The sequence below is a fragment of the Ascaphus truei genome, chromosome 4 (assembly GCF_040206685.1).
Source record: "Ascaphus truei isolate aAscTru1 chromosome 4, aAscTru1.hap1, whole genome shotgun sequence".
Lineage (NCBI taxonomy): Eukaryota > Metazoa > Chordata > Amphibia > Anura > Ascaphidae > Ascaphus > Ascaphus truei.
This window is the reverse complement of record NC_134486.1, coordinates 109983059-110001495: the sequence shown is the minus strand read 5'-3', so window position 1 is coordinate 110001495 and position 18437 is coordinate 109983059. Positions and strand designations below refer to the sequence as shown.

Here is an 18437-nt window from a genome sequence, read left to right as displayed (position 1 = left end):
AATAGGGGGTGGACATACAGAACAGTATGGAAATCATAGACAAATTCTGTTTGTATTGTGGCATTAAGATAAAAATTGGGGAGGCGCAAGCCCGGGAGGAGAGCAGGCAGGGGGACGCAGGGGGGAAAGTTTGCGCACCCCTGGTCTAATGCTAAATGTTTTTTCTTTGCTAAACACAGCTCTGCTACAGAATATTGAGGTGGAAAAGAGAGAACTCAGTATGAGTGGGGCCTCAGGTGTAAGTTTCCAATGTGCAAACTATTACACTGTGCACACAAGGATTGTATAGACTGTGTAAAACACTGCAAATGTGTACTTCTTGAATAACTTCTACAATACCCATAATTATGATTATCAGATTTATACAGACCAGGCACTTTATCCATCATTCACATGGAGAGACAGACTTAGCACAACTGTGTTCCGACCCTATTTACAGCAGCTGGAGCTGTTGGCTGTTGGCCAGGCTGTGGTTAATCCCTGCCTGGAGGAAGGCAGGACTACTAACAAGTCCATCTAACTCTAGCAAGAGTTTAAAAGGCAAGAAAGGAAACTGTTTCTCTCTCTCTCTCTCCCTGGTCTGCATACAGACCACATGTGCATGTCATTGCTTCCTAGGGCCACCAGAGCATGCAGACCACTTGTGCATGTCCCAGATGCCTAGGGACCCCCGGTGACTATGTAGATGTCTATAGACATATATGCACTTTCATCCGTTGGGAAACCTGAACTTTGGCTAGGAAAAGCCTATACTTTATGTTGCTGAAAGTGTGGCTGAATAAAAGTCTATTTTTCCCCTCAAAATAAGTCTGCATGCATTGCCTTCCCCCCCCCCCCTTTTTTTTCTTTACAAAGATGGGAAGCAGGGGTCCCCGGTATGTAACTGCGCTATTTTTACCCCATGGTTCCGGAGATACTTCCCGCTAAAGGTCAGCACTGGTACTGTCACCCTTCAGGGGAAACACAATGGTGATTTAAAGCTCCCAATAGGAAGCAGCAACACATTCGTTGAAGCTCCCTATTGGCCCGCATCACACGGGAGATTTAAAGGAGCAATCCGAGCCATTGATTTTTTTGGCCCATTTTTTTTAGCCGCTGGGTTGAATCAGGGGGTCTCCACATCTGAACCCCATTAATTTCACGTCTGGGGACCCCCTGCTTCCAGAGATACTTACCTCGAAAGGGGGTGCCGCAAAGCTCCCATGTCACGCGGGCCAATAGGAAGCTGCACTGATGATGTCACGGCTTCCTATTGGCCCGCAGGACAACTGAGCTTTGAAAAGCGGCCATTAAATGATGCCTGCTGGCCAAGCAGTGCGGCTACCGGCACCTCCTAAGAAGGTAAGTATGTCCGGAAGCAGCTAAAATGAATGGGGTACAACTCCAAGGACACCCTGCTTCAATCCTGTGGTTAAAAAAATAGCTAAATAAATGGCCGGCTTGGACTGACACTTTGAATACAAGGAAGTACCGGCACTACCCTTCCCAGTATGTAGCCTTCCCAGTATGTTTTCAGGAATCAAGAGGTCCCCGCAGCTGAAGTTATCGTGGTTCAGATGTTGCTTCCCATCCATGTAATAATAAGAGGAGGGGAGAAGGTCGGGACAGAGTAGTGACTACTACTTCTTCCTCCTACTGTCTCTGTATGTTCTTCCTAACAACCAATTAGATTGTAAACTCTTCGGAGCAGGGACTCCTTTTCTTACATGTGTAACGGGTTTTCCCCCACCCAATCGCAGATCATACTGTGTGGGGGCAGGAACATACAAGGTTACTAAGTGTGGTGCATTACCTGTTGGCTCACAGGAGGGCTGAGCTTCCGCCACGGGGAACCTGGGGCATAACACAATACTAGGGGTGATCACTTACACGATGCAGCGCCTCCACCTGCGATGGCTCCCGCCAGAGGGGGAGTGGTTCCTCGCAGGACAATCACTAATAATCACATACACAGTGGGGTATAATAACTAATGGCTTTACTAACATGCATAACAACTCATCACATTCATAATGACCTGTGTCCCTCTCACGAAGAGACACTTACTGCGACGTCTCGCAGGACGCTCCCCAACACTAGGTGATCCCACCCAGTGTCCGAAGAACCCCACCCAATGTCCCGCACTCTTGCAGAGGGAACGTGGGTGACTGCGCAGTCACTAATTACGTTAAGGGCCCGGTGGTGCACTTAAGAATGTGTGATACCTGCCGAGCACTCCGGTGCTCGGGTCAGCAACTCTTCAAAAAGGGTCAGACGTGTGATGAGTCCGTCTAATCCTCCAACCGAACTCCTGGCGCACGCGCGGACCGCCAGGGGCGATCCTATTCTGGAATCGTCTCTGTGGACCCCAACGTGGGTCCAACCGCTTCACAGGGACAGCACCGTCCGCTGAGTCCCTAACTAACCCTTGGCACTAACGTGACAGGAACCCTAACCTAGGGCCTGTCCCTGTGGTACCGCAACCTAAAGTGGCTTTGGGGAAAACTCCTAGGGCCTAACAGGGGTTAATAACCTGCCCCACTCCCTTAGCTCTTCCCAGCCTGACTATGCTCAATAATACTTAACGAATCCCAGTGCCTACAGCAGCAAGCTGTAGCTCACTGGATGCTGCAGCCAACATGCTGCGCAACAAGGTGCCTGCCTGTCAGACCTCACAGCACTAACAGCCGTGACTCTGACAAGGCAGCACTCTATACTAAGGGCAGCGTCCCTATCTTGGGCCTCCCTAAGCACTTACCCACTAAACTAGTGGGGAGTTGGGGCCTACCTGGGGTGTAGGTACCTATATGGGGCAGGAGCTGCACTCGCTCCCCGCACCCTTCCTTCCCTCACAGCTCCCTGACTCCAACTCTCTGTAACCTTCCTTTCCCAACTCCCACTAATGTAAGTGGCAGGGTCCCTAACCTGAGGGCTGCCCCTGGCAACACTCACCTTACTGGGGAGCTGAGCTATCTCGGGCCCTGGGGGTGCTGGCCTAGTACAGGGAGTCCCCGACTCCTGTACCCTACCTCCTTCCCTGGGCTGCTCCGGTCTCTAACTGCCCAACGTGCTGCAAGCCCGTGAAATGTATCCACTTGCCTCTCAGACTCTTGGCCCTCATTGGCCACAAGCCTCATGGGAATTGTAGTCCCGTGGAGGCTGTACTTACATTGGGGCCGCGTGCGCACCTTCCCTGCGCCTGCACTAACCTCTAATGGCCGCCTCGACCTTCCTATCACTATCCCTACTCTCGTGCGAATCTGTCCTGTCTCTAGTCTATCTTCTGCGTATGCGCGATCTATCTGTGGTCTTCCCGGCGCTCCGGTACCCTTGCGCATGCGCAACACACCTGCAATGGCGGCGCTCCGCTTACCCAGCCGCCGGGACCTTAGAGACGCGACCACGGCCCTAGCAACGGCCCGATCGCGTCCCCGGCAACCGGCCAGCACTCCACAGTAACGCGCTACTCGCGCACCGGCCTCCTCACTCCCTCGTGTGCGGTGGCTGTATGCGGAGGAAAGAGGGGGGTCAGTGGGCAAAAGGAGATCTGGCTACACATGTTTCTTTTATGCCTGAAGCACTTATTCACTTATGTGTTATTTAGATTATTTGTAATTTATATGATGGTCACATATATTACTGCTGTGAAGTGCTATGTACACTAATGGCGCTATATAAATAAAGACATACATGCATACATACATACATACATTCCTAACCCATAACTTGTCAGTGTCAATGTTTATCTGTCTTTTATTGACCCTTCAATATATATGCAAGCAAATGTACACACACACACACACACACACACACACACACACACACACACACACACACACACACACACACACACACACACACACACACACACACACCACACAGATTAACCAGACACAAAGGGTTGTCAAGCCATTTAACAACTTCTCTGAGTGTTTCAGGCTCATTTTGAAGCACACAGGTTAACATTTAACAAAGCGCTTGTTTATAGGGTATTAACATTATAACAACGTGGCCATATTAGTTTGTATAAATAATATCAATAATATTCTTAATATCCTTATTAGCACAGATAAAACATCTAGACTTCTGTGTCTAAAAATAATAAAAGCCCTGATTTGTATAGCAAAGAGTTCTTATATCGTGTTTTCAGTAGCATTAGCCATTACATGTAAACAAGCAAGAAAGAAATCTCTGGCTTAAAGTCTGAAACTAGAAATAGACAGAGCTGTCCAAATGGTTCATGTGAGCTGCATGTCCTATGGCCCTGTGAGCTATGGGAACTGCTAACAGGGGCGTTGAAAGAGTCTCAAGCAACGAAGGAGGATTATTTTTACCTTCGGAGAAATGTTAACTCTCACCAGAGTTCCTGTATAAAAAGAGAAATAAAGCAGCCGTGATAGTGACCATTTCAAAAAGGGGTTAGATGCCTGTATATGACTAAGCAGGATGTGCTTAACTCTGTCTTCAGCTTTAAATATTAAAACAAATATTTCAAAAAGAAAACTTCTATTTTAACAAGTTTATTAATGTATGTATGTATGTATACCTTTATTTGTGTAGCACCATAAATGTGCATAGCGCTTCACAGCAGTAATACACGTGACATAATAATAAAAAATAACACATAATTCATACATACAAGTAACATTAGGAGAAGGAGTTCCTGCCCCGGAGAGCTTACAATCTATGTGGTAAGTACAGTAGGAAGAACGTACAGAGACAGTAGGAAGGTGTTCTGGTAAGTGCGTCTGCAAGGGGCCACGGTCGATGTATGAGGTGTATAGTATCAGCCACATAACTACCCATAATGTAATTGCTTCGCTGGGAGAATCTCAGATTCTGCATGTTTTGGGGCTTATTCATAACACTGTGACAGTGCCAATTAAGGCCCTAGCACATGGAAACTCCCAATGACTGCAACAAAAAGGAAAGCCATGCAATCAGCAGAGTGCCTTCATTTTGCATTTGTTTCCAGCTGTTAGAAGTAGCCCACGCTATCCTTCTCCTGCAAACACACGTTAAATGATTACTGTTTGATTTTCAAGTGATACAAAGACCACTAATCAATATCTTGCGAAGCCCTTTCCTGTGGCCCAGAGAAGATTCTAGAGGAATTCATTGGAGTGGAGCTGAACTTCTCTCCAGCACAGAGGAGGCAGATTCACATACAGTGTAGGGCACATGGCATTTCAGGGCCCCATTAATATTAATATTGACTGCAATTTTTTCTCCCTCCCCCATCCTCTTCCTGATCCTCTATCTCAGGGGTGAGCAAACTGGGGGGCATGGGATTTTCTAGGGGGGGGGGGTCAGCGGTTGCAGAGGCCCAGTGCTCTTCCCCCAGATATTTAAATTAAATGCTGGGGGAGGCGTGAGACTTCTGCAACTTCCCTTATCTGCTCTCAGCCGGCTCTTCGGCGAAGCGTCGCCATGACAATGTGGCGTCAAATGACGCTGCGGGGTCACATGATATCGTGATGTCAAATGACGTGCAGAGCCCGAGTGCAGGTAAGGGCGGGGGGCGGGTGCAGGCAAGGGGGAGCGGAGACAGGGGGGTGTGAACGGAAAAGTTTGCGCACCCCTGCTCTATCTCATCATCATCTCTCCCCCTCCTCCTCATCCCCCTCTCTCCCCTCCTCCTCATCATCTTCCCTCTCCCCCCTCCTGTCTCTTCCTTCTCACCCCATCCTCTCTCCCTCCCCATCCTCTCTCCTCACTTCCCCCATCTACTCTCCTCCCTTCCCCCCATGCACTCTCCTCCCTTCCCCCCATCCACTCTCCTTCCTTCCCCCACCCTGTCTCTCTCCTGCCTTCCACCATCCTCTCTCTCTCCTCCCTTCCCCATCCTCTCTCCTCCCTTCCCACATCCTCTCTCTCCTCCCTCCCGCATCCTCTCTCTCCTCCCACCCCATCCTCTCTCTCTTCCCCCCATCCCCTCTCACTCTCTTCCTTCCCCCATCCTCTCTCTCCTCCCTCCCCCATCCTCTCTCTACTCCCTCCCCCATGCTCTCTCCTCCCTCCCCCATGCTCTCTCTCCTCCCTCCCCCATGCTCTCTCTCCTCTCTCCTCCGTCCCCTCCCATATATACACCCAAACACTACACCATATACACACATACCAGACATGCAACATTAGTGTAACACAAACACACACCATGTATAAATACATTTATATTCAACATATAAAAACCCCACTAAACATACAACATATACAGTATATGCACATAATGCATGAAACACACAAAGGCATTACAAATACACACTTAAAAACACTCATTCACCAACACAGACACACATACCCGCACACACACTTACCAACACAGACACACAAACTTACCAATAGACACACGGAACCGGGAGATGCAGAGAGGAGCGGCTATGAAGTGCTCTGCAGTGCCACCTGCTGGCCGGCAGTAGTTAACCAGCCATGTTCTCCTCCCTCCTCCCGGCTACAGCTGTTCTGTGATCAGCTCCGCACTCCGCAGCCGGCACCCTCCGCTCTCCTCCTACCCGCCCAAGCCCGTCTCTATCTGAAGAGAGACAGATGGGCCTCCAACAGCGGTAGGAGAGCGGGCCCCCAAGAGCATGGGCCCCCTAGGTTTGCCCGGGCTATAGCTACGCCCCTGGCACATGGAGAAAATAGGGCACATGGGGGGGGGGGGGGAAACATACAATATTTTATTTATAATATTTAATTAAGTGAGTTTTCAGGGAGCTATTAAAATTGTGAAAGATGTAGGAGATGGTCCATGGTACTAATAACAATACAAATGTAGCCAGATATATGCAGCGGGTGTTTCGTACACGGTCGCGAGGAAGGTAACCGTGGCAACATCTGTATATGCAAATGCTCAAAATGGGGTGGTGTTTTATTCACATCTGGAGGCCCTTTTATGGTTAAAGAATTAGGAACAATTCATATAAAGAAGTACAACACATTGTAGTTACATTTTTAGTTATAGGGTTGAAGCCGGGGGTCTCCGGAGCTTAACTGCGTTCATTTCAGCTCCGGGGACCCCCTGCTAACAAAGATATTTACCTCCATAGGGGGTGCCGGTATCTTCGTAATGTTTAAATGCCCCATGTCATGTGGGCCAATAGGAAGCCACAAGGGATGATGCCACGGCTTCCTATTGGCACGCAAGACGTGGGACATTTAAAGCCGCCATTATGTTAGCCCCAACAAGCCCTGTTGGAGCTGCTCCCTGCAGAGATACCGGCACCCACTAAAATAAAAATAAACTGCAATTTGTTGTGCTGCTTTAAATCAGGGTAAATAGTTTTTTTTTTGCTTGTTAAAAAAGTAGTGTGCCTTGTTCTTAGTCACTAAGTATAAGTCTGAATATTAAATCAAGCATTATCACAACCAGGGCAAATGTCAAATACTATTTTTAAACAAGTCGTCAGGCTCGTAATGTGTTGCTGACCTCCTGGTTTTAATGAGATTTCATCTAACTTAGCAAATAACCCCAACAAATTTGCTAACAAAAAACAAAAAACAAAAAATACGTTTTCTTGAGATATGTTTGAGGGTATAATTAAAATTAAAGTAAAGGTTATTTACTGTACATCATGATGCAAATTTCCCTTTAAGGATTTGCAAGACTGAGGAGGAAAATGAGAGCTGGGATAATATCCAGAGGGACTCGCTAAGCATTCACTAATCACTATCTCTCTTTGGCAGCAAAATATATTCAGAACACTGCAGCCGATTCCTGAGAAGAGAACGATTCTCTGGGGAAGGATGTGCAGCAGTGACAACCACTTCAGCAATTATCTCATTGGCTGTAACACAACCAAGCAATATATTTCATTGATTCACGCTCACATTTATGGATATAATCCCCGTTCCCATTTACATTCATGTATTTGAATGTCAATACAGTGACAAATCTCAGCCATATACTGTAACACCGTATTCACCATTCTTGACATATACAGTATTTGCATACAGTAGTTCAAGGCAGCATGTATTGAATATAAGGTTGAAATTCAGGGCCAGAGATGTCGACTTCTATCGACCAAAATCAGAAAAATGTGAGGTTTTTGAACCTACAAAAAGCTATTTAATTAGTAAGTGCTGATTTTTATCAGCGAGGCTCTACTGAAGTTTGAGTCAATTTATGCTGATATTCAGCAAAAGTTCACATAATAGTAAGTATTGTAAACTATATCTTATCTACCGCTTTCATTAGGGGGTAGAGGGGTGTAGATACAAATGACAATTTATTACAATCCGCAATTTGTCAGTAATTTTCCAAAAGGGTTGAAAGGTGCAAAATAACAGCCTTTTCAGTCATAAAGTCACTGTAAGTACAAAACGACTCATACGTTTGTATTTCACATTGTAGCATATTGCAAAGTACTTTTAGACAGCGCTGCTGTGCGTTCCACAGGCTGGTACGTGATACCATGCATGCAACATGGTTGGCTAACAGAGAATGGAGTGAATTTTGATAAATAGGTGAATCAAAACCACTGCCTCCATTACCATAAAAGCCCCATCAGATCCTCCATATTTTCAGCCCTCAGGCTAATATATTTTCTCGATTGTTGGTATCAGCATTTTTACTCCAATTTTCTGCTCGCATAAACATCCGTGATGAAGCACCCATATAGAAAAGCTGCATTTTTATGATAGTGGTAAACAGGTGGAAAATGTTGATAAATGCTGTTCTATGTTTGATTTCATTACCCTGTGTCAGTGGAAAGGTCCGCAGATAAAGTATTGCTTTTTATGGAAACGAAGTTAAATAAACTATTTGTTTCATAAATGAAAATAAAATATATGCTAACTTAATTAAAAATGTTATATTATCTACAGGCAGCTTATTCTTTGCATACACGTTGCAGTACCTGTGCGTTTGGATATCATGGTATCGCAACTTGCTCTACAGTATCATATGTCTTTAAACCTTTTCCTGTGAGAATGACCTGCAGCTCATTGTAAATCGATGTACTGCAGGCTCCCATTGCAGCGATGGGGCTAAAAAGTATTAGTAGAGAGACACATGCATATCACTATTTTTCAAATGGTAAACATGGGTCACATTTGCACCAACAATGAGATAAGATGCAGAGATAAGATAAAGGGCCATATTTGCTAAGCAGTATTCTGCCACAGACCACCTGGAAGACACCTTACAGTTCGCTTAAGTTAACAAGCTGGAAGAGGTCTCCCAGAGCTGGAAGGTGTCTCCCAGAGCTGAGAGAGGTCTCCCAAAGCTGGAAGAGGTCTCCCAGCGCTGGAGGGGGTCTCCCAGCGGTTGAGGGGGTCTCCCAGCACGGTAGGGGGTCTCCCAGCACGGTAGGGGGTCTTCCAAAGCTGGAAGGGGTCTCCCAGAGCTGAGAGGGGTCTCCCAAAGCTGAAATGTGTCTCCCAGCGCTGGAGGGGGTCTCCCAGCGTTGAGAGGGGTCTAAAGGCTGAACACGGCTTAGTAAATGTGGGCCAATATGAATTCCTTATTGGAAAACAAATCAGCACATTATTATGCATCTATGCTTTAAACACCCCCAAAAAAGAGAATAAAGCAAACATTGAGCCCAGCTGAATTATAGTAACACACCGAGATGAAGTCAAATTCCATCCTTTGGGGAAACCTAAAGTATTTCCTCATTACTTCACTCTCTTGGATGTATCCTTTTTCCAGGCAAAGCTTCCACGTAATTAAATACATATATATCAGCCAGTTATTGCTAAGGAAAAAACCCTATCACTGTCTGCAAAGTTTACAGGATCTCGGCTTTGAGAGTACAGTAAATATTTTGCACTAATAACGGGTGTATGGAAAGTGTGGTGCGATACTCCCTTTCACTAATCACTTTAACATGACTGAGTGTTTTCCTTTACTTGCCAAGTAATAGCTTATTCACATGCTTTGCATTTATTGCCCATTAGAAATGAAAGCCTATACTGCTGCTTGATTAAAGTAGCCTATTATTCACACTGTTATTGATTAGGGACTTGTACTATATGACAGGCGAGTTCTAATTAAATCAGGAAACCCATCCAGAGAAAAAAAGAACCCTCAACTCTTTTGAGTAGCCCCATCTTCAACATGTCCCGATATATATTACACTGATTACAGTACCAAAACCCACAATACCGATGCACTATCCTACAGAAGCTATCACAGGGGTCACATACCTCTCTTCCTATTAACACAACTCCCTTCTCTGTTATACAGGTTTACTTCGCTGAATACATTGGACAAAGGCATGTTAAGAAAGAGTATTTGCGCGCGCACATGCGTGTGTTTAAAGAAGATGCACAGATGACAAAAGACCCAACAATCAAAAATGTGATGATACAGACTGAATGTAGTCACAGTATGAACAAAACATGTTCCGTAAAGTATTGTACCTATCATGGGGCCTCATGCAGAGAGCATAGAATTTTAAAATTGGCGAATTTCATAAAAAGTAGCTTTTTTGGAGAGTTTTATTCTCCATATGCAGAAAAGTGCGAATTCTGCTATGTTTAACATGGATGCGTGTGGCGAGTTTAAATTGGCGAGATGCGCGCTTCAGAAACGTGTAAAAACAAATTCGCGCCTTTTTTTCCCCTTTACTATAGGCGGCGAGCGCCATCTTGCCATCTTTTCCTGGCGCGGCAAAAATGCGAGAATCGCGCCATTTTCTTGGCGCGAACAGCCGCTACATGCCGTTCGCACCTCTCTGCATTCGGAGAGTTTTAAAAATGGCGAGATGGAGGTTCTCGCCAGCCGCGAGGCAATAGAAAAAACAAAATGGCGCGTTTTTCGTAACTCGCCATTTTCTGCCGGTTTCTGCGCGAAATTGTACAAAAAATGGCGAATTTCGAAATAACGATGCTCTCTGCATGAGGCCCATGGTGTTTGATTTTAACATTGCCAAGATTAACCTAAGTTGGCAGCCCATGTTTAATGGCTTAAATATAGATAAGATAGTAGTATTGTATGGGCAACAACAGGTAACTTGGATCTGTGAAATCTTCTGTATATAGGCAAAGATGCACTCCCACTCAGAAGTCCAGACGGTTATAGCATGAAAGGATAAAGAAAAATATCCATGGTGCAGATCAATGGTACAAAATAAATGCTTTATAATGCTAAAAATTGCAAACTCACAATGTAAAAATGATAAAACAGCATGTATCTCTCAAGGTGAATGTGGTTAAGTTAGGATCGTGCCGAAGCTCACCCCGCCGCCTACGTTGTGTGACCTGTCCGCACCGGGCCGTCTGCCTCGCGCTGCAGCGTTTGGAGCTCCACTCCGTCTCCAATGTGTCGCGTCACTTCCGGCATGCGTATGGGACTCCGCTCCGTCACGGTCTCCAATGCGTCACGTCACTTCCGGTATGGCTTGTGATAGGCAGCAGCTCGGCACCAATCCTCTCTCTTCCTGGGCGGTTCTACTCAACGCGTTTCACCAATAGGAAAGTTGGCTTGTTAGGTTAGGTTGTAGGCTGCACATAAGAGCCAAGTTATTCACCACATTAATTCACATTCTACTGAATTGTCTGCACTTAGATTGTTTCTTTGTTGTTGCTTTTCTCCTACATGCTCCCCCTGGGTTGCGAGAATACATATCGACCTTCTGGGACGAGTGAAGACAGTCCCTTCCAGAGGGTCCGAGCAGGGAGTTGCAACCTTTATTAATCAATTTATCTGGCACTATTTGAGTCACTAAAGTCACCAATAATTGTTTAATATTTCACTTTATTAGTAGTGATCACTAGTATTGTTTTAGCGCCTGTTTCTGCACCATCCCTCTGTTAAATATAGATAAGGGAATTTTTTTTTTTAAATCAGACAAGTTTAACATTATTTTTTAAAAACATTTAATATCTCCATAGTAACCAAATGCTTGAAGTGTTTTTACAACCTTTACCAATTCTCTTTTGCGATACAGTAACACGGTTTGTATACCAACGTAAATTTGGAAAATGGTTTAATGACCCTTATTTTTCCTTTTACTGTTTAGTTTGCAGAGAGAACCTTAGGCCCGGTCCCCAGTGGCTGCTGCGGCGCGTGCTGCGGCGCGTGCTGCGGCGCGTGCTGCGGCGCGTGCTGCGGCGAGTGCTGCGCCGTGCGCGCCACACATCACAGCACAGCCCTTTATGAGGCAGGCCCTAGTGACTGTGTGTGTGGGCGCGCAAAGTGCAATGACGCGTCCGCTGACAGGGAAGACAAGAACTTTGTCTTCCCATGCCGCGATGCGGTCATGTGGTCATCGGGCAGCCAATGGAAGGGCATATATGCCCCGTCATGGCCCCGCCCCCGCGCATCCCATAGCTCCCCTATAGACCGCCGATCGCGGCTTTTATCTATACATGCGTCGCCACGCGTGTGTGCAGCAGTAAAATCTGGGGCCATAGCCTTAGGGGGCGGCCCCAGTCACTTCTACAGCACACGCCTCAGCGTGCGCTGTGCGATCAAGACCCGCCCCCCCAGTCAGACTGGTCCCAGTCCCTACCTTGTCGCGCACCTTTCCCCAGCGGTGCGCGACAGGTTTTCAGGCAGGCAGGGGAATTTGAAATTAACATCTGCGACGGAGGCGTGGCCACGCACCCGCCGGCGGTTCAGCCAATAAGGGCCACGCCCCCGCAAACCCACAGCCACGCCCCCTCCCGTCGCAAACCTTCCCTCTCCCCTCAGACCCGATATATATTACACTGATTACAGTACCAAAACCCACAATACCGATGCACTATCCTACAGAAGCTATCACAGGGGTCACATACCTCTCTTCCTATTAACACAACCCCCTTCTCTGTTATACAGGTTTACTTCGCTGAATACATTGGACAAAGGCATGTTAAGAAAGAGTATTTGCGCGCGCACATGCGTGTGTTTAAAGAAGATGCACAGATGACAAAAGACCCAACAATCAAAAATGTGATGATACAGACTGAATGTAGTCACAGTATGAACAAAACATGTTCCGTAAAGTATTGTACCTATCATGGTGTTTGATTTTAACATTGCCAAGATTAACCTAAGTTGGCAGCCCATGTTTAATGGCTTAAATATAGATAAGATAGTAGTATTGTATGGCAACAACAGGTAACTTGGATCTGTGAAATCTTCTGTATATAGGCAAAGATGCACTCCCACTCAGAAGTCCAGATGGTTATAGCATGAAAGGATAAAGAAAAATATCCATGGTGCAGATCAATGGTACAAAATAAATGCTTTATAATGATGCTAAAAATTGCAAACTCACAATGTAAAAATGATAAAACAGCATGTATCACTCAAGGTGAATGTGGTTAAGTTAGGATCGTGCCGAAGCTCACCCCGCCGCCTACGTTGTGTGACCTGTCCGCACCGGGCCGTCTGCCTCGCGCTGCAGCGTTTGGAGCTCCGCTCCGTCTCCAATGCGTCGCGTCACTTCCGGCATGCGTATGGGACTCCGCTCCGTCACGGTCTCCAATGCGTCACGTCACTTCCGGTATGGCTTGTGATAGGCAGCAGCTCGGCACCAATCCTCTCTCTTCCTGGGCGGTTCTACTCAACGCGTTTCACCAATAGGAAAGTTGGCTTGTTAGGTTGAGTAGAACCGCCCAGGAAGAGAGAGGATTGGTGCCGAGCTGCTGCCTATCACAAGCCATACCGGAAGTGACGTGACGCAATGGAGCATTATAAAGCATTTATTTTGTACCATTGATCTGCACCATGGATATTTTTCTTTATCCTTTCATGCTATAACCGATTTGACTTCTGAGTGGGAGTGCATCTTTGCCTATATACAGAAGATTTAACAGATCTAAGTTACCTGTTGTTGCCCATACAGTACTACTATCTTGTGAGTAGGCTGCACATAAGAGCCAAGTTATTCACCACAATAATTCACATTCAACTGAATTGTCTGCACTTAGATTGTTTCTTTGTTGTTGCTTTTCTCCTACATGCTCCCCCTGGGTTGCGAGAATACATATCGACCTTCTGGGACCAGTGAAGACAGTCCCTTCCAGAGGGTCCGAGCAGGGAGTTGCAACCTTTATTAATCAATTTATCTGGCACTATTTAAGTCACTAAAGTCACCAATAATTTATTGTTTAATATTTCACTTTATTAGTAGTGATCACTAGTATTGTTTTAGCGCCTGTTTCTGCACCATCCCTCTGTTAAAAATAGATAAGGGCAATTTTTTTTTTAAATCAGACAAGTTTAACATTATTTTTTAAAAACATTTAATATCTCCATAGTAACCAAATGCTTGAAGTGTTTTTACAACCTTTACCAATTCTCTTTTGCGATACAGTAACACGGTTTGTATACCAACGTAAATTTGGAAAATGGTTTAATGACCCTTATTTTTCCTTTTACTGTTTAGTTTGCAGAGAGAACCTTAGGCCCGGTCCCCAGTGGCCGCTGCGGCGCGGGCTGCGGCGTGCGCGCCACACATCACAGCACAGCCCTTTATGAGGCAGGCCCTAGTGACTGTGTGTGTGGGCGCGCAAAGCGCAATGACGCGTCTGCTGACAGGGAAGACAAGAACTTTGTCTTCCCATGCCGTGACGCAGTCACGTGGTCATCGGGCAGCCAATGGAAGGGCATATATGCCCCGTCATGGCCCCGCCCCCCGCGCATCCCATAGCTCCCCTACAGACCGCCGATCGCAGCTTTTATCTATACATGCGTCGTTAGGCGTGTGTGCAGCAGTAAAATCTGGGGCCATAGCCTTAGGGGGCGGCCATAGTCACTTCTACAGCGCACACCGAGGCGTGCGCTGTGCTATCAAGCCCCGCCCCCCCAGTCAGGCCGGTCCCAGTCCCTACCTTGTCACGCACCTTTCCCCAGCGGGGCGCGACAGGTTTTCAGGCAGGCAGGCAGGAGAATCTGAAATTAACATCTGCGACGGAGGCGTGGCCACGCCCCCGCCGGCGGTTCAGCCAATAACGGCGAACCAGCCGCGGGACGTCATGGCCACGCCCCTGCAAACCCACAGCCACGCCCCCTCCCATCGCAAACCTTCCCTCTCCCCTCAGACCGCAGATCGCGGTGTAGCGCTGTGCACGCGCCGCCCCCCCGCCGGGCGCGCGTGCCTCAGTGAAGACTGGGGACTAAGCCTTAGTATTCTTCTTTGGCTGCAGAATAGGTCTGCCTGTGAGAGAATAGCACCTAATCATTCACACGGCACCCAGTGATTATTCTCAATATATTTTCTTTGTAGACTAGTGCACAATAATACTACGTGTTTCTGTTGAAAGATGTACGTTGCGCTCTGAGCCAAGCTAATCTCGTTAGAAAAATCATAAAGGCAAAAATCAAATGAGCGCGTTTCGTGCTGCAGAAATGTGCTGTAACGATAGCGGAGACTAGCACCAGTTGACTGGTTCCTAATTTAATTAGCTAAATTGTCAATGCCGCTATAAATTCTCTTTCTTGGTAGCACCAGGAGCGTTTTCTCTTAAAACATTACTATGGGCGATTGCATCGCTGACTTTCCTCGTGACTACATCAAAAGAAACGGTACATCTTCATTTGTAGGCAACACAGGCGGGGAATTAACCAGTTTAATGCAAGTTGTACATCTTCATTTGTAGGCAACACAGGCGGGGAATTAACCAGTTTAATGCAAGTTGTACACATGCAGAGGGAGGCAACACAGGCGGGGAATTAACCAGTTTAATGCATGTTGTACACAAGCAGAGGGAGGCAACACAGGCGGGGAATTAACCAGTTTAATGCAAGTTGTACACAAGCAGAGGGAGGCAACAATATTACAGCAAAACAACATGACATCACATGAGCGGTGCGCCCTCACTGGCTGAACCGCACACGTGATGCGGCCGTCACTCGTGGAAAACTATTTCTCAGATTTGCTCTAAATTTGCGTCTTGGTCGCCTCATTCGTGTGCGCTTAGTGGAAAACCTGGATTTGTTTTGGCGTCGCACGCACGGCCTAAAGCAGGAATCCTGCCCAAAACTAGGGACTATCTTAACAATCATCTATAACCAGCGAAACTTGAAATCGTATGGGTTATTTTTTATATTTTTTTTTAATCAGTTCTTTAGTATTAGACAATAATTACAGTTTTTCTTTTTGTTTTTATTCAATTCTTAATGCCATTTTAAATAAGTTTTAAAGCATCCTTTGATTTCTATAGCAGGTTTTAACCCACATCCCCAGCAGTGCAAGATCTTTGCAACACTTTCTTGTTTGTCATAATTTGTTGCAAATGTTCCCAGCAGTTTGAGCTGCAAACTGTAACAATAGATAATGTTACCTTAATATACAGTAAGGATACATTATAGCTGCTGAGTTACACTGACTGAAGCGGACATTATTTATTTATTTATATAATGTTTTACCAGGAAGTAATACATTAAGAGTTTACCTCTCGTTTTCAAGTACAGGCATACCCCGGTTTAAGGACACTCACTTTAAGTACACTCGCGAGTAAGTACATATCGCTCAATAGGCAAACGGCAGCTCACGCATGCGCCTGTCAGCAAGTCCTGGGCAGCAATACCGGCTCCCTACCTGTACCGAAGCTGTGCGCAAGCGGGGAGACTATAGAGCCTGTTACACATGCATTATTTACATCAGTTCTGCACGTATATAACGATTGCAGGACAGTGCATGCATCGATAAGTGGGGAAAGGGAGTGCTTCACTTTAAGTACATTTTCGCTTTACATACATGCTCCGGTCCCATTGCGTATATTAAAGCGGGGTATGCCTGTATGTGTTAGGCACACAACCAGGATTTTGACAGATTTATAACAGGAGCACCAAAAGATTGCCATCTTAGGCAAGAATGTAGAATGATACATTGTCACATGCTTGGCATATAAAAATAGGAAGAAAAAGAAGAAGAAAAAAAAACCTTGGAAAGTAGTATTGCTAATGAGGCCTCAGCAATTAGCTACTTTATGCTCTGACCCATAAGTGATTAAAAGCTTACAAAAAAAAAAATAATCCAGGAATTAAATCACAGATCAGTGCACATTATACTGCAGGTCACTGACATGTATTTTTGAAACTAAGGTCTCCCTACACCAGGGATTCTAGAATATTTCAGGAAAGCAAAAAATGACAGGTGTGCACATGCATTGATAATGTTTCAAAACAATTTGTCATGCCTGGACTGCATGAGGGCCTTCGCATAATCTAGTTTACCATGTTCATACCCTGAATTTTTAGTGTAGATGAGCTACTGTTGCACATTAAGTAAAGTGCAGTTACCAATGTAATGCTACTATCGCGGACAGTAAATAGCTCAGATGATAAAGAAAAGAGGGAACAGAGGAAATAAAATTACTACCTGTAGTGTGCTTTCAAACTCCGTCTCCCACCGCTGATTGCTGGAGCGAGCAGTAAGACTTGTAATTATTACTTGGCTGAGTTCCCAGAATAATAATTAAAAAAAAAAAAAAAAAAGGCTGTGCCTTCAATGCTCTGATTATGCGGCAAATCCGATTAGGCAACGTTTTGCAGTTACCCTACACAGATCCTGGAGTCAAACCTCATGGAGGAAAAAAAACCAACTGTAATCGGAAAAGGGCTTCTACTAGTTTGCTACTTAGGAAGTTTTAACATTGATGGGGTGTATTAAAGCAGCAATCCTACTTTATTTATTTATGTATTATTATTTTTTTAAGCATTATAGGTTTGAAGCGGGGGGTCTCTGGACCTCGTGTTAATTTCATCTCGAGGGACCCCATGTTTCTGAGATATTTACCTCCGTAGGGGGTGCCGGCTATTGAAATGGGACTTTAAAGCTCCCGCGTCACGCCGGCCAATAGGACGTCCTCCCTTGCGGCTTCTTATTGGCCCGCGTGACCAGGACATTTAAACCTTCGGAGCTGCTACCGACGCCCCCTACGGGGGTAAGTATCTCGGAAATGAACGTGATTCGGCTCCGGAGACCCCCTGCTTCCCACTCATTAAATAATAATAAGCACGTGTTCTGCTGCCTTGAAGATTGCGTCTCTAATCATTGCCGTTCTACTTTTTCTTTGCACTTGGGAGATTATCCCCAAATGTGGGACTCACAACTTTCCTTACATTTGACGCTGGAGCAAATTAGCTAACATAAAAAAAAAATTATTCTTGCAATTCATCGATGCCCATATATATCAATCGCAATGGCAATGTGGCATTTACTAGTCAAAAATAGTAGTACCTTTATAATTGAAAATAATTTGACTTATATAGCTCACAGTCTTGTATGCAGCATGGCGCAGAATTGGGATAGATACTCTGGAATTACACTACAATAAGGCAGGGGCGCTCAACTCCAGTCCTCACTCCCCTCCCCAACAGGTCAGGTTTTCAGGATATCCCTGCATTCTGCACATGTGGTTCAAGCAGTCCCCGCTTCAGCCCAGGTGGCTCAATCAATCCCTGCTTCAGCACAAGTGAGCTCTTTGACTGAGCCTCTGATTAAGCCACCTGTGCTGAAGCTGAGATATCCTGAAAACCTGACCTGTTGGCACGGGGGGGAGAGGGGAAGCTTGATGACAAGAG

The 18437-nt window shown here is 45.8% G+C and overlaps 1 protein-coding gene across 16 annotated transcripts in view; it reads right to left on the bottom strand.

Moving 5' to 3' along the window:
• The window catches only part of LOC142493013 (sodium/calcium exchanger 1), a 498730-nt gene that overhangs the window by 161490 nt on the left and 318803 nt on the right, over window positions 1–18437 (bottom strand). Inside the window, exon 1 of one of the 16 annotated variants that reach the window (XM_075596395.1) lies at window positions 17233–17251. The exons of the other annotated variants lie outside the window; for them this stretch is intronic. The gene's annotated coding sequence lies outside the window, so the exon portion shown is untranslated. Of the gene's footprint in view, window positions 1–17232; window positions 17252–18437 lie in introns of those variants that run through there. 16 annotated transcript variants of the gene reach the window in all.